Below are 13,978 nucleotides of genomic sequence, written 5' to 3'. Positions count from 1 at the left end.
TCAAAGGATTCTTAACAGGAATCCTATACAGTGGCATAAGTGAACGTGCAGGCTATAGTTCCAGTTATTTCCTTTGGGAAAATCCATTCCTTTGGATACTTGTTCCTCTCTATTTCCCATTCTATTGAGTCTGTGTCCCTGATGTTTCCTTTTGAATTTGGAACTATATAATTGATGTTAATTCTCTCCCATTTGCTTCAATGGAACTTTTTGTGAAAAATCCATCATCTTCTGTATATCTGAAGCAGATCAAAGGATTCTTAACCGGAATCCTACACAGTGGAATGAGTGAAAGTGCTGGCAATAGTTCTGTTATTTCCTTTGGGAAAATCCATTCCTTTGGATACTGGTTCCTCTCTATTAGGCATTCAATTGAGTCTAGTGTTCCTGATGTTTCCTTTTCAATTGGGAACTATATAGTTGATGGTAATTCTCTCCCATTTGCTTCATTGGAATTTTTTGGGCAAAATCTATCATCTTCTGTATATCTAAATCAGATCAAAGGATTCTTAATAGGAATCCTACAGAGTGGAATGAGTGAATGTGCAGGTAATAGTTCCAGTTATTTCCTTTGGGAAAATCCATTCCTTTGGATACTTGTTCCTCTCTATTTCCCATTCTATTGAGTCTGTGTCTCTGATGTTTCCTTTTCAATTGGGAACTATATAATTGATGTTAATTCCCTCCCTTTTGCTTCAATGGAACATTTTGGGCAAAATCCATCATCTTCTTTATATCTAAAGCTGATCAAAGGATTCTTAACAGGAATCCTAAACAGTGGAATGAATCAATGTGCAGGCAATATTTCCAGTTCTTTCTTTGAGGAAAATCCATTCCTTTGGATACTTGTTCCTCTCTATTTCCCATTCTATTGAGTCTGTGTTCCTGATGTTTCCTTTGCATTTAAGAACATTATAGTTCATGATAATTCTCACTTATTTGCTTCAATGGAACATTTTGGGCAAAATCCATCATCTTCTTTATATCTAAAGCTGATGAATGGATTCTTAACAGGAATCCTATAGAGTGGAATGAGTAAATGTGCAGGCAATAGTTCCAGTCCTTTCCTTTGGGAAAATCCATTCCTTTAGCTACTTGTTCCTCTCTATTTCCCATTCTATTGAGTCTAGTGTTCCTGATGGTTCCTTTTAAATAGGGAACTATATAATTGATATTACTTCTCTCCCATTTGCTTCAATGGAACTTTTTGGGCAAAATCCATCATCTACTTTATGTCTAAAGCTGATCAAAGGATTCTTAACAGGAATCTTATACAGTGGCATGAGTGAACGTGCAGGCTATAGTTCCAGTTATTTCCTTTGGGAAAATCCATTCCTTTGGATACTTGTTCCTCTCTATTAGCCATTCAATTGAGTCTAGTGTTCCTGATGTTTCCTTTTCAATTGGGAACTATATAGTTGATGTTAATTCTCTCCTGTTTGCTTAATGGAACTTTCTGGGCAAAATCCATCATCTACTTTATATCTAAAGCTGAACAAAAGATTCTTAACAAGAATCCTATACAGTGGAATGAATCAATGTGCAGGCAATATTTCCAGTTTTTTCTTTGAGGAAAATCCATTCCTTTGGTACTTGTTCCTCTCTATTTCCCATTCTATTGAGTCTGTGTTCCTGATGTTTCCTTTGCATTTAAGAACATTATAGTTGATGATAATTCTCACTTATTTGCTTCAATGGAACATTTTGGGCAAAATCCATGGTCTTCTTTATTTCTAAAGCTGATCAAAGGATTCTTAACAGGAATCCTACACAGTGGAATGAGTGAAAGTGCTGGCAATTGTTCTGTTATTTCCTTTGGGAAAATCCATTCCTTTGGATACTGGTTCCTCTCTATTAGGCATTCAATTGAGTCTAGTGTTCCTGATGTTTCCTTTTCAATTGGGAACTATATAGTAGATGTTAATTCTCTCCCATTTGCTTCAATGTAACTTTTTGGGCAAAATCCATTATCTTCTGTATATATATAAAGTTGATCAAAGGATTCTTAACAGGAACCCTATACAGTGGAATGAATAAATGTGCAGGCAATAGTTCCAGTCCTTTCCTTTGTGAAAATCCATTCCTTTAGATACTTGTTCCTCTCTATTTCCCATTCAATTGAGTCTAGTGTTCCTGATGGTTCCTTTTCAATAGGGAACTATATAATTGATGTTAATTCTCTCCCCTTTGCTTCAATGGAACTTTCTGGGCAAAATCCATCATCTTCTTTATATCTAAAGCTGATCAAAGGATTCTTAACAGGAACCCTGTACAGTGGAATGAGTAAATGTGCAGGCAATAGTTCCAGTCCTTTCCTTTGGGAACATCCATTCCTTTAGATACTTGTTCCTCTCTATTTCCCATTCAATTGAGTCTACTGTTCCTGATGTTTCCTTTTCAATGGGGAACTATATAATTGATGTTAATTCTCTCCCATTTCCTTCAATGGAACTTTTTGGGCAAAATCCATCATCTTCTGTATATATAAAGCTGATCAAAGGATTCTTAACAGGAATCCTATACAGTGGAATGAGTAAATGAACAGGCAATAGTTCCAGTCCTTTCCTTTGTGAAAATCCATTCCTTTAGATACTTGTTCCTCTCTATTTCCCATTCTATTGGGTCTAGTGTTCCTGATGGTTCCTTTTCAATAGGGAACTCTATAATTGATGTTAATTCTCTCCCATTTGCTTCAATGGAACTTTTTGGGCAAAATCCATCATCTTCTTTATATCTAAAGCTGATCAAAGGATTCTTAACAGGAATCCTATACAGTGGAATGAGTAAATGTGCAGGCAATACTTCCAGTCCTTTCCTTTGGGAAAATCCATTCCTTTAGATACTTGTTCCTCTCTATTTCCCATTCAATTGAGTCTAGTGTTCCTGATGGTTCCTTTTCAATAGGGAACTATATAATTGATGTTAATTCTCTCCCATTTGCTTCAATGGAACTTTCTGGGCAAAATCCATCATCTTCTTTATATCTAAAGCTGATCAAAGGATTCTTAACAGGAACCCTGTACAGTGGAATGAGTAAATGTGCAGGCAATAGTTCCAGTCCTTTCCTTTGGGAAAATCCATTCCTTTAGATATTTGTTCCTCTCTATTTCCCATTCAATTGAGTCTAGTGTTCCTGATGTTTCCTTTTCAATGGGGAACTATATAATTGATGTTAATTCTCTCCCATTTGCTTCAATGGAACTTTTTGGGCAAAATCCATCATCTTCTTTATATCTAACGCTGAACAAAAGATTCTTAACAGGAATCCTATACAGTAGAATGAATCAATGTGCAGGCAATATTTCCAGTTCTTTCTTTGAGGAAAATCCATTCCTTTGGATACTTGTTCCTCTCTATTTCCCATTCTATTGAGTCTGTGTCCCTGATGTTTCCTCTTCAATTGGGAACTATATAGTTGATGTTAATTCTCTCCCATTTGCTTCATTGGAATTTTTTGGGCAAAATCTATCATCTTCTGTATATCTAAATCAGATCAAAGGATTCTTAATAGGAATCCTACACAGTGGAATGAGTGAATGTGCAGGTAATAGTTCCAGTTATTTCCTTTGGGAAAATGCATTCCTTTGGATACTTGTTCCACTCTATTTCCCATTCTATTGAGTCTTTGTCCCTGATGTTTCCTTTTGAATTGGGAACTATATAATTGATGTTAATTCTCTCCCATTTGCTTCAATGGAACTTTTTGGGCAAAATCCATCATCTTCTTTATATCGAAAGCTGATCAAAGGATTCTTAACAGGAATCCTATACAGTGGCATAAGTGAACGTGCAGGCTATAGTTCCAGTTATTTCCTTTGGGAAAATCCATTCCTTTGGATACTTGTTCCTCTCTATTTCCCATTCTATTGAGTCTGTGTCCCTGATGTTTCCTTTTGAATTGGGAACTATATAATTGATGTTAATTCTCTCCCATTTGCTTCAATGGAACTTTTTGTGAAAAATCCATCATCTTCTGTATATCTGAAGCAGATCAAAGGATTCTTAACCGGAATCCTACACAGTGGAATGAGTGAAAGTGCTGGCAATAGTTCTGTTATTTCCTTTGGGAAAATCCATTCCTTTGGATACTGGTTCCTCTCTATTAGGCATTCAATTGAGTCTAGTGTTCCTGATGTTTCCTTTTCAATTGGGAACTATATAGTTGATGGTAATTCTCTCCCATTTGCTTCATTGGAATTTTTTGGGCAAAATCTATCATCTTCTGTATATCTAAATCAGATCAAAGGATTCTTAATAGGAATCCTACAGAGTGGAATGAGTGAATGTGCAGGTAATAGTTCCAGTTATTTCCTTTGGGAAAATCCATTCCTTTGGATACTTGTTCCTCTCTATTAGCCATTCAATTGAGTCTTGTGTTCCTGATGTTTCCTTTTCAATTGGGAACTATATAGTCGATGTTAATTCTCTCCTGTTTGCTTAATGGAACTTTCTGGGCAAAATCCATCATCTTCTTTATATCTAAAGCTGAACAAAAGATTCTTAACAGGAATCCTATACAGTGGAATGAATCAATGTGCAGGCAATATTTCCAGTTCTTTCTTTGAGGAAAATCCATTCCTTTGGATACTTGTTCCTCTCTATTTCCCATTCTATTGAGTCTGTGTTCCTGATGTTTCCTTTGCATTTAAGAACATTATAGTTGATGATAATTCTCACTTATTTGCTTCAATGGAACATTTTGGGCAAAATATAGCTTCTTCTTTATATCTAAAGCTGATCAAAGGATTCTTAACAGGAATCCTATACAGTGGAATGAGTAAATGTGCAGGCAATAGTTCCAGTCCTTTCCTTTGTGAAAATCCATTCCTTTAGATACTTGTTCCTCTCTATTTCCCATTCAATTTAGTCTAGTGTTCCTGATGGTTCCTTTTCAATAGGGAAGTATATAATTGATGTAAATTCTCTCCGCTTTGCTTCAATGGAACTTTCTGGGCAAAATCCATCATCTTCTTTATATCTAAAGCTGATCAAAGGTTTCTTAACAGGAATACTATACAGTGGCATAAGTGAACGTGCAGGCTATAGTTCCAGTTATTTCCTTTGGGAAAATCCATTCCTTTGGATACTTGTTCCTCTCTATTTCCCATTCTATTGAGTCTGTGTCTCTGATGTTTCCTTTTCAATTGGGAACTATATAATTGATGTTAATTCCCTCCCTTTTGCTTCAATGGAACATTTTGGGCAAAATCCATCATCTTCTTTATATCTAAAGCTGATCAAAGGATTCTTAACAGGAATCCTAAACAGTGGAATGAATCAATGTGCAGGCAATATTTCCAGTTCTTTCTTTGAGGAAAATCCATTCCTTTGGATACTTGTTCCTCTCTATTTCCCATTCTATTGAGTCTGTGTTCCTGATGTTTCCTTTGCATTTAAGAACATTATAGTTCATGATAATTCTCACTTATTTGCTTCAATGGAACATTTTGGGCAAAATCCATCATCTTCTTTATATCTAAAGCTGATCAATGGATTCTTAACAGGAATCCTATAGAGTGGAATGAGTAAATGTGCAGGCAATAGTTCCAGTCCTTTCCTTTGGGAAAATCCATTCCTTTAGCTACTTGTTCCTCTCTATTTCCCATTCTATTGAGTCTAGTGTTCCTGATGGTTCCTTTTAAATAGGGAACTATATAATTGATATTACTTCTCTCCCATTTGCTTCAATGGAACTTTTTGGGCAAAATCCATCATCTTCTGTATATCTGAAGCAGATCAAAGGATTCTTAACCGGAATCCTACACAGTGGAATGAGTGAAAGTGCTGGCAATAGTTCTGTTATTTCCTTTGGGAAAATCCATTCCTTTGGATACTGGTTCCTCTCTATTAGGCATTCAATTGAGTCTAGTGTTCCTGATGTTTCCTTTTCAATTGGGAACTATATAGTTGATGTTAATTCTCTCCCATTTGCTTCATTGGAATTTTTTGGGCAAAATCTATCATCTTCTGTATATCTAAATCAGATCAAAGGATTCTTAATAGGAATCCTACACAGTGGAATGAGTGAATGTGCAGGTAATAGTTCCAGTTATTTCCTTTGGGAAAATCCATTCCTTTAGATACTTGTTCCTCTCTATTTCCCATTCTATTGAGTCTGTGTCCCTGATGTTTCCTTTTCAATTGGGAACTATATAGTTGATGTTAATTCTCTCCCATTTGCTTCAATGGAACTTTTTGGGCAAAATCCATCATCTTCTTTATATCTAAAGGTGATCAAAGGATTCTTAACAGGAATCCTATACAGTGGAATGAGTAAATGTGCAGGCAATAGTTCCAGTCCTTTCCTTTGGGAAAATCCATTCCTTTAGATACTTGTTCCTCTCTATTTTCCATTCAATTGAGTCTAGTGTTCCTGATGGTTCCTTTTCAATAGGGAACTATATAATTGATGTTAATCCTCTCCCATTTGCTTCAATGGAACTTTTTGGGCAAAATCCATCATCTTCTTTATATCTAAAGCTGATCAAAGGATTCTTAACAGGAATCCTATACAGTGGAATGAGTAAATGTGCAGGCAATAGTTCCAGTCCTTTCCTTTGGGAAAATCCATTCCTTTAGATACTTGTTCCTCTCTATTTCCCATTCAATTGAGTCTAGTGTTCCTGATGTTTCCTTTTCAATATGGAACTATATAATTGATGTTAATCCTCTCCCATTTGCTTCAATGAAACTTTCTGGGCAAAATCCATCATCTTCTTTATATCTAAAGCTGAACAAAAAATTCTTAACAGGAATCCTATACAGTGGAATGAATCAATGTGCAGGCAATATTTCCAGTTTTTTCTTTGAGGAAAATCCATTCCTTTGGCTACTTGTTCCTCTCTATTTCCCATTCTATTGAGTCTGTGTTCCTGATGTTTCCTTTGCATTTAAGAACATTATAGTTGATGATAATTCTCACTTATTTGCTTCAATGGAACATTTTGGGCAAAATATATCTTCTTCTTTATATCTAAAGCTGGTCAAAGGATTCTTAACAGGAATCCTATACAGTGGAATGAGTAAATATGCAGGCAATAGTTCCAGTCCTTTCCTTTGGGAAAATCCATTCCTTTAGATACTTGTTCCTCTCTATTTCCCACTCAATTGAGTCTAGTGTTCCTGATGGTTCCTTTTCAATTGGGAACTATATAATTGATGATAATTCTCTCCTATTTGCTTCAATGGAATTTTTTGGGCATAATCCATCATCTTCTGTATATCTAAAGCAGATCAAAGGATTCTTAACAGGAATCCTATACAGTGGAATGAGTGAACGTTCAGGCTATATTTCCAGTTATTTCCTTTGGGAAAATCCATTCCTTTGGATATTTGTTCCTCTCAATTTTCCATTCTATTGAGTCTGTGTCACTGATATTTTCTTTTCAATTGGGAACTATATAGTTGATGGTAAATCTCTCCCATTTCCTTCAATGGAAGTTTTTGGGAAAAATCCATCCTCTTCTGTATATCTAAAGCTGATCAAAGGAGTCTTAACAGGAATACTATACAGTGGAATGAGTGAATGAGCTGGCAATAGTTCCAGTTATTTCCTTTGGGAAAATCCATTCCTTTGGATACATGTTCCTCTCTATTTCCCATTCTATTGAGTCTACTTTACCCTTCGTTTCCATTGCATTTAGGAACATTATAGTTGATGATAATCCTCTCCTATTTGCTTCAATGGAACATTTTGGGCAAAATCCATGGTCTTCTTTATTTCTAAAGCTGATCAAAGGATTCTTAACAGGAATCCTACACAGTGGAATGAGTGAAAGTGCTGGCAATAGTTCTGTTATTTCCTTTGGGAAAATCCATTCCTTTGGATACTGGTTCCTCTCTATTAGGCATTCAATTGAGTCTAGTGTTCCTGATGTTTCCTTTTCAATTGGGAACTATATAGTAGATGTTAATTCTCTCCCATTTGCTTCAATGTAACTTTTTGGGCAAAATCCATTATCTTCTGTATATATATAAAGTTGATCAAAGGATTCTTAACAGGAACCCTATACAGTGGAATGAATAAATGTGCAGGCAATAGTTCCAGTCCTTTCCTTTGTGAAAATCCATTCCTTTAGATACTTGTTCCTCTCTATTTCCCATTCAATTGAGTCTAGTGTTCCTGATGGTTCCTTTTCAATAGGGAACTATATAATTGATGTTAATTCTCTCCCCTTTGCTTCAATGGAACTTTCTGGGCAAAATCCATCATCTTCTTTATATCTAAAGCTGATCAAAGGATTCTTAACAGGAACCCTGTACAGTGGAATGAGTAAATGTGCAGGCAATAGTTCCAGTCCTTTCCTTTGGGAAAATCCATTCCTTTAGATATTTGTTCCTCTCTATTTCCCATTCAATTGAGTCTAGTGTTCCTGATGTTTCCTTTTCAATGGGGAACTATATAATTGATGTTAATTCTCTCCCATTTGCTTCAATGGAACTTTTTGGGCAAAATCCATCATCTTCTTTATATCTAACGCTGAACAAAAGATTCTTAACAGGAATCCTATACAGTAGAATGAATCAATGTGCAGGCAATATTTCCAGTTCTTTCTTTGAGGAAAATCCATTCCTTTGGATACTTGTTCCTCTCTATTTCCCATTCTATTGAGTCTGTGTCCCTGATGTTTCCTCTTCAATTGGGAACTATATAGTTGATGTTAATTCTCTCCCATTTGCTTCATTGGAATTTTTTGGGCAAAATCTATCATCTTCTGTATATCTAAATCAGATCAAAGGATTCTTAATAGGAATCCTACACAGTGGAATGAGTGAATGTGCAGGTAATAGTTCCAGTTATTTCCTTTGGGAAAATGCATTCCTTTGGATACTTGTTCCACTCTATTTCCCATTCTATTGAGTCTTTGTCCCTGATGTTTCCTTTTGAATTGGGAACTATATAATTGATGTTAATTCTCTCCCATTTGCTTCAATGGAACTTTTTGGGCAAAATCCATCATCTTCTTTATATCGAAAGCTGATCAAAGGATTCTTAACAGGAATCCTATACAGTGGCATAAGTGAACGTGCAGGCTATAGTTCCAGTTATTTCCTTTGGGAAAATCCATTCCTTTGGATACTTGTTCCTCTCTATTTCCCATTCTATTGAGTCTGTGTCCCTGATGTTTCCTTTTGAATTTGGAACTATATAATTGATGTTAATTCTCTCCCATTTGCTTCAATGGAACTTTTTGTGAAAAATCCATCATCTTCTGTATATCTGAAGCAGATCAAAGGATTCTTAACCGGAATCCTACACAGTGGAATGAGTGAAAGTGCTGGCAATAGTTCTGTTATTTCCTTTGGGAAAATCCATTCCTTTGGATACTGGTTCCTCTCTATTAGGCATTCAATTGAGTCTAGTGTTCCTGATGTTTCCTTTTCAATTGGGAACTATATAGTTGATGGTAATTCTCTCCCATTTGCTTCATTGGAATTTTTTGGGCAAAATCTATCATCTTCTGTATATCTAAATCAGATCAAAGGATTCTTAATAGGAATCCTACAGAGTGGAATGAGTGAATGTGCAGGTAATAGTTCCAGTTATTTCCTTTGGGAAAATCCATTCCTTTGGATACTTGTTCCTCTCTATTTCCCATTCTATTGAGTCTGTGTCTCTGATGTTTCCTTTTCAATTGGGAACTATATAATTGATGTTAATTCCCTCCCTTTTGCTTCAATGGAACATTTTGGGCAAAATCCATCATCTTCTTTATATCTAAAGCTGATCAAAGGATTCTTAACAGGAATCCTAAACAGTGGAATGAATCAATGTGCAGGCAATATTTCCAGTTCTTTCTTTGAGGAAAATCCATTCCTTTGGATACTTGTTCCTCTCTATTTCCCATTCTATTGAGTCTGTGTTCCTGATGTTTCCTTTGCATTTAAGAACATTATAGTTCATGATAATTCTCACTTATTTGCTTCAATGGAACATTTTGGGCAAAATCCATCATCTTCTTTATATCTAAAGCTGATGAATGGATTCTTAACAGGAATCCTATAGAGTGGAATGAGTAAATGTGCAGGCAATAGTTCCAGTCCTTTCCTTTGGGAAAATCCATTCCTTTAGCTACTTGTTCCTCTCTATTTCCCATTCTATTGAGTCTAGTGTTCCTGATGGTTCCTTTTAAATAGGGAACTATATAATTGATATTACTTCTCTCCCATTTGCTTCAATGGAACTTTTTGGGCAAAATCCATCATCTACTTTATGTCTAAAGCTGATCAAAGGATTCTTAACAGGAATCTTATACAGTGGCATGAGTGAACGTGCAGGCTATAGTTCCAGTTATTTCCTTTGGGAAAATCCATTCCTTTGGATACTTGTTCCTCTCTATTAGCCATTCAATTGAGTCTAGTGTTCCTGATGTTTCCTTTTCAATTGGGAACTATATAGTTGATGTTAATTCTCTCCTGTTTGCTTAATGGAACTTTCTGGGCAAAATCCATCATCTACTTTATATCTAAAGCTGAACAAAAGATTCTTAACAAGAATCCTATACAGTGGAATGAATCAATGTGCAGGCAATATTTCCAGTTTTTTCTTTGAGGAAAATCCATTCCTTTGGTACTTGTTCCTCTCTATTTCCCATTCTATTGAGTCTGTGTTCCTGATGTTTCCTTTGCATTTAAGAACATTATAGTTGATGATAATTCTCACTTATTTGCTTCAATGGAACATTTTGGGCAAAATCCATGGTCTTCTTTATTTCTAAAGCTGATCAAAGGATTCTTAACAGGAATCCTACACAGTGGAATGAGTGAAAGTGCTGGCAATTGTTCTGTTATTTCCTTTGGGAAAATCCATTCCTTTGGATACTGGTTCCTCTCTATTAGGCATTCAATTGAGTCTAGTGTTCCTGATGTTTCCTTTTCAATTGGGAACTATATAGTAGATGTTAATTCTCTCCCATTTGCTTCAATGTAACTTTTTGGGCAAAATCCATTATCTTCTGTATATATATAAAGTTGATCAAAGGATTCTTAACAGGAACCCTATACAGTGGAATGAATAAATGTGCAGGCAATAGTTCCAGTCCTTTCCTTTGTGAAAATCCATTCCTTTAGATACTTGTTCCTCTCTATTTCCCATTCAATTGAGTCTAGTGTTCCTGATGGTTCCTTTTCAATAGGGAACTATATAATTGATGTTAATTCTCTCCCCTTTGCTTCAATGGAACTTTCTGGGCAAAATCCATCATCTTCTTTATATCTAAAGCTGATCAAAGGATTCTTAACAGGAACCCTGTACAGTGGAATGAGTAAATGTGCAGGCAATAGTTCCAGTCCTTTCCTTTGGGAAAATCCATTCCTTTAGATATTTGTTCCTCTCTATTTCCCATTCAATTGAGTCTAGTGTTCCTGATGTTTCCTTTTCAATGGGGAACTATATAATTGATGTTAATTCTCTCCCATTTGCTTCAATGGAACTTTTTGGGCAAAATCCATCATCTTCTTTATATCTAACGCTGAACAAAAGATTCTTAACAGGAATCCTATACAGTAGAATGAATCAATGTGCAGGCAATATTTCCAGTTCTTTCTTTGAGGAAAATCCATTCCTTTGGATACTTGTTCCTCTCTATTTCCCATTCTATTGAGTCTGTGTCCCTGATGTTTCCTCTTCAATTGGGAACTATATAGTTGATGTTAATTCTCTCCCATTTGCTTCATTGGAACTTTTGGGCAAAATCTATCATCTTCTGTATATCTAAATCAGATCAAAGGATTCTTAATAGGAATCCTACACAGTGGAATGAGTGAATGTGCAGGTAATAGTTCCAGTTATTTCCTTTGGGAAAATGCATTCCTTTAGCTACTTGTTCCTCTCTATTTCCCATTCTATTGAGTCTAGTGTTCCTGATGGTTCCTTTTAAATAGGGAACTATATAATTGATATTACTTCTCTCCCATTTGCTTCAATGGAACTTTTTGGGCAAAATCCATCATCTACTTTATGTCTAAAGCTGATCAAAGGATTCTTAACAGGAATCCTATACAGTGGCATGAGTGAACGTGCAGGCTATAGTTCCAGTTATTTCCTTTGGGAAAATCCATTCCTTTGGATACTTGTTCCTCTCTATTAGCCATTCAATTGAGTCTAGTGTTCCTGATGTTTCCTTTTCAATTGGGAACTATATAGTTGATGTTAATTCTCTCCTGTTTGCTTAATGGAACTTTCTGGGCAAAATCCATCATCTACTTTATATCTAAAGCTGAACAAAAGATTCTTAACAGGAATCCTATACAGTGGAATGAATCAATGTGCAGGCAATATTTCCAGTTTTTTCTTTGAGGAAAATCCATTCCTTTGGTACTTGTTCCTCTCTATTTCCCATTCTATTGAGTCTGTGTTCCTGATGTTTCCTTTGCATTTAAGAACATTATAGTTGATGATAATTCTCACTTATTTGCTTCAATGGAACATTTTGGGCAAAATATATCTTCTTCTTTATATCTAAAGCTGGTCAAAGGATTCTTAACAGGAATCCTATACAGTGGAATGAGTAAATATGCAGGCAATAATTCCAGTCCTTTCCTTTGGGAAAATCCAGTCCTTTAGATACTTGTTCCTCTCTATTTCCCACTCAATTGAGTCTAATGTTCCTGATGGTTCCTTTTCAATTGGGAACTATATAATTGATGATAATTCTCTCCTATTTGCTTCAATGGAATTTTTTGGGCATAATCCATCATCTTCTGTATATCTAAAGCAGATCAAAGGATTCTTAACAGGAATCCTATACAGTGGAATGAGTGAACGTTCAGGCTATATTTCCAGTTATTTCCTTTGGGAAAATCCATTCCTTTGGATATTTGTTCCTCTCAATTTCCCATTCTATTGAGTCTGTGTCACTGATATTTTCTTTTCAATTGGGAACTATATAGTTGATGGTAAATCTCTCTCATTTCCTTCAATGGAACTTTTTGGGAAAAATCCATCCTCTTCTGTATATCTAAAGCTGATCAAAGGAGTCTTAACAGGAATACTATACAGTGGAATGAGTGAATGAGCTGGCAATAGTTCCAGTTATTTCCTTTGGGAAAATCCATTCCTTTGGATACATGTTCCTCTCTATTTCCCATTCTATTGAGTCTACTTTACCCTTCGTTTCCTTTGCATTTAGGAACATTATAGTTGATGATAATCCTCTCCTATTTGCTTCAATGGAACATTTTGGGCAAAATCCATCGTCTTCTTTATTTCTAAAGCTGATCAAAGGATTCTTAACAGGAATCCTATAGAGTGGAATGAGTGAATGTGCAAGCAATAGTTCCAGTTCTTTCTTTTAGGAAAATCTATTCCTTTGGATACTTGTTCCTCTCTATTTCCCATTCTATTGAGTCTGTGTCCCTGATGTTTCCTTTTCAATTGGGAACTATATAGTTGATGTTAATTCTCTCCCATTTGCTTCAATGGAACTTTTTGTGAAAAATCCATCATCTTCTGTATATCTGAAGCAGATCAAAGGATTCCTAACCGGAATCCTACACAGTGGAATGAGTGAAAGTGCTGGCAATAGTTCTGTTATTTCCTTTGGGAAAATCCATTCCTTTGGATACTGGTTCCTCTCTATTAGGCATTCAATTGAGTCTAGTGTTCCTGATGTTTCCTTTTCAATTGGGAACTATATAGTAGATGTTAATTCTCTCCCATTTGCTTCAATGTAACTTTTTGGGCAAAATCCATTATCTTCTGTATATATATAAAGTTGATCAAAGGATTCTTAACAGGAACCCTATACAGTGGAATGAATAAATGTGCAGGCAATAGTTCCAGTCCCTTCCTTTGTGAAAATCCATTCCTTTAGATACTTGTTCCTCTCTATTTCCCATTCAATTGAGTCTAGTGTTCCTGATGGTTCCTTTTCAATAGGGAACTATATAATTGATGTTAATTCTCTCCCCTTTGCTTCAATGGAACTTTCTGGGCAAAATCCATCATCTTCTTTATATCTAAAGCTGATCAAAGGAT

Source organism: Sminthopsis crassicaudata, chromosome 6 (assembly GCF_048593235.1).
Source record: "Sminthopsis crassicaudata isolate SCR6 chromosome 6, ASM4859323v1, whole genome shotgun sequence".
Classification (NCBI taxonomy): domain Eukaryota; kingdom Metazoa; phylum Chordata; class Mammalia; order Dasyuromorphia; family Dasyuridae; genus Sminthopsis; species Sminthopsis crassicaudata.
The sequence above is the reverse complement of the archived record's forward strand: the minus strand, read 5'-3'. Positions refer to the sequence as shown.